At 33.9% G+C, this 3,575-nt stretch overlaps 1 long non-coding RNA gene across 1 annotated transcript; it reads right to left on the bottom strand.

Annotated features, from left to right (window-relative positions):
* Nucleotides 1–1,061: 1,061 nt before the first annotated feature.
* LOC109589668 (uncharacterized) lies at nucleotides 1,062–1,890 on the bottom strand. The gene is made up of 3 exons (XR_002188851.1): nucleotides 1,639–1,890; nucleotides 1,503–1,577; nucleotides 1,062–1,228 (listed from the first exon to the last, which is right to left on the bottom strand). It is a non-coding gene; the product is annotated as an uncharacterized LOC109589668 (long non-coding RNA).
* Nucleotides 1,891–3,575: the final 1,685 nt, after the last annotated feature.

Below are 3,575 nucleotides of genomic sequence, written 5' to 3'. Positions count from 1 at the left end.
CAGAAACCCTCAGGCTCAATTTAAAAGGCGTTATATTAACTTTGATATCTTTCCTCCTGGTTCCTTCCTTAAACCTCGTCTATTCTGGGACCAAGAACCCCACAGTGTAGCACAATGGTACAAGATTTTTATTATTACCCGAGCCCACGCGTAGGCGTGGAAGCGAGGGTAAAGCAGTCGTCCTCTGTGTGTGTGTGTGTGTGTTCGCTTGGCCTCCACTTTTCAGTTTTGAGCTGACACTGCTTTCTTGTCTAGTTCTGGAGAGTCTTATAATCAACACTGGCTCTAGAAAAAGTTATTCTCCGTCTTGGGAATGCTATACTTTTCTTTTCCGTGGAGTAAGAAGCTGGCAAAGTCGCCAAACGTAGGTCGGTTCCCCGACAACTTTTTCATAGTGTGAGCAAAAGAGCAACTGGGCAGATAAAACAATAAAGCAAAGCCTCATCTTTCATTAATATGAGAGGAATTGCTGTAATCATCTTCGTTTTAAAGATATGGTAGCCCAAAAATTCATACTTTTGTGAGTTTACACGAGGCTCTCTTCTCCCGAAGTAGCGGCCAGAGTCTTTAAACATCAGGGGCTCAATAGACGTTTGTATGCAACAAATAGAGCCTAACAAATGTATGCTAAACGGTTTAAAAGTCGAGAAAAACTAAAGCTTTCTTCACCACTTATAGCCATGTGCCACCATTACTGTGTGTGCGGGTGGAGCATGGCTTGATTGAGCCACACCTTCATTGCAGCCACACCTTTACATTGCTGCAGCAGTGCAGCAAGCATGCTGGAGCTTCTTCTCTGTCTAAAAAACAAAAAATTCACTGTCTCAAAACATTCACTAAGTTTTTACATGCTGAAGCTTCTTTTCTGTGTCAAAACTTTCACTAATTATTTTTCTCTTAATTTATTAAAATTGTTACACACAGACTGTGGCGAGGGTATGCACTTTAGTGCTCTCGTTATTAATAACTAGCCATTTTATTAACTTTATGGGCGTGTCCAATCAATTAAATAAGTGTCATTAAGTGATATTAATAATTAATAGTCAGTGAAATAAGTAATATTAGTATTTAAGTGATATTAGTATTTAGAGCTCAGCTCATAAACAGAACAGTTCAATAATTATATTTATTATTGTCAATATTAATTGTCATTTATAATCTGATGGAGTTGATCATTGGACTGGGTTTTATTGAATATCTAGCAGAAGACATCTCTACCTGTGATGGACTGAAGAGAGAGGGAGAGAGAGAGAGGGGGTGAGGGAGGGAGAGAGAGAGAAGAAATAAGAGGAAAGTTAACTCGTACATCAAAAGTTTTTTTAGAAATTAAGTGTAAGTGTCTAGCTAGCAGGAAGAGAATATAATATCTGAGGTAGTAAGACATTCCTATATCAAATTAAAGGTTTCACTGTAGCTAAAATTGACCTACTAATTCCCACTATTGTAAAAGTACATGTACATATGTACATGTACATACATGCTGTACATTGTATGCACATTACCGTTGATGTGAATAGCTTCCATTGTTTGCTAGTTGTGATTGAAAATCACTCCATGATAAAGGAGCTGATAGCCTTCTGAAATATAATTAAAAAATAAATAAACAAACAAATAAATAAACAATACATGTTTATTTACCTTTCATTGATCATGGATTGATTAGAAGTAGGAGCAACTGACATTGGAACACTACAAACAGACAGAGATACATTATACACGAACACTAGATACATGTACCCTATTGTGGTCACAGTCTTTATACATACATGTACAATAGAATGGGACTAGAGGTGGCTTAAACTTAGTGAGCACAAAAATAACAAAAATTGTGCTGCATACAGTGAAATATTATTTGCATGTACATGTACTGAACTAACCCTTGATGTCTTGGATAAGCACTTGATAACAGGCCTGGGGTAATAGTAATATGTAATAGTAATTGTAATAGTAACGATTACAGGGCACCAAGTAATAGTAATAGTAATAGTAATAGAATCTTTGGCAACAGGAAGTAATAGTAATAGTAATAGTAATAATGGTCAAAGTAATATGTAATCTCAATATTACATAGCTATTACTTGCAGTGTTATACTAATGAGTAACACTAGGAAAATAGCAAGTTAGCCAGGAACTATTGCTCACTACTGAGGCTTATTATTGTAAATATAGCAAAGAATTCTTAATTAGAAACTATAAAATGACTTAGATTAACTTCAAAATTAGATTATTTTTATTAATAACCTATAAAAGTTTATGGCGTATTGTAATAGTAATTGTAATAGTAATATACTTTGTTGTAATAGTAATAGTAATAGATTACTTTGAAAAAAGGCTGTAATAGTAATAGTAATATAATAGTTAAAATTTTCAAGTAATAGTAATAGTAATAAATTACATTTAATTGTAATTGACCCCAGGCCTGCTTGATAATACTCTTGAACTACAAATAACACCTTGAAATAATAATAATAATAATAATAATAATAATAATAAATTTAATAATAATAATTGTACATGTTCGTTATTTTTAATAATAATAATAATAATAATAATAATAATACATTTAATAATAACAATTGTACATGTTCGTTATTTTTAATAATAATAATAATAATAATAATAATAATAATAATAATAAATTTAATTACCCATTCTCCCATCAATTGGTGGTGTCCTTATACTCAGTCTGCCAGGAGCAATCAGTGAGTTTAATACTCTCTAAAATAAATAAACAATATCAGCAACGAGACACCTACGGTGCTTGGATTCACTGCAGTGCAGTTACTCTTGCATTTATGTAAAAGCAATGAAACATGGGCTTCATCTCTATTATGCAGCATGATAAAGACAATGACCATGATTCAATGCTTTAATAATGCATGTTTTGCACTGACTAAAGTCAAAAGAGCTTTAAAAAACTAACACCTATTGTGATGGCACAGATACTGTTGTCTTGATAGATTATATTTGCCTAAGAGATCATGCATAAGACAGCAAAACAAAAAAAATGCATTAAGAAATGCAAGCATGTAAAATTGCCAATTATTAATAGAGGCATGGTTTCTTTGCCTAGCACTTAGTTTCTTAATTAAAAATATTTTTCAAAAATCTAATTAAAAATTCATGATCACAGACAGAGAACCAAAGTACTTAATACTCACCTACGCGGTGAGCCCAATTATAACACATGTACCATGGTTTTTTCAAAAAATGGCCCCAAAATAACCCCAAATTTTTAATACATTTTCTGATATAATACATATTGATGTCCTTACGCTGTGTAGAAAGTTTGAGCTGATTCCGACTTCAATTTTTCAAGTTAACTTGAGGCCATTTTAAGAAACACCAAAATTCTGAACATGCAATATACCATAGTCTCCTACCTTTCCACTGGGAGGTCTCGTTGATTCACCCTCAAGTCTCCTCTTCTCAACTCTTCCTCCTCCTCTTGCGGCTCTGAACAGAGCCCTGTTCCTTTCTTCAGCCCTTGCTCTAATGCAGGATAAAACTGCTGAGTCCTTGACAGCTGGCGTCATGGCAACAGTTGGTCTCCTAACGGTGGCTGAGGATACGAT

This window comes from Amphimedon queenslandica, unplaced genomic scaffold (genome assembly GCF_000090795.2).
Source record: "Amphimedon queenslandica unplaced genomic scaffold, v1.1 AMPQUscaffold_11041, whole genome shotgun sequence".
Taxonomy (NCBI): domain Eukaryota; kingdom Metazoa; phylum Porifera; class Demospongiae; order Haplosclerida; family Niphatidae; genus Amphimedon; species Amphimedon queenslandica.
The sequence above is the reverse complement of the archived record's forward strand: the minus strand, read 5'-3'. Positions and strand labels throughout refer to the sequence as shown.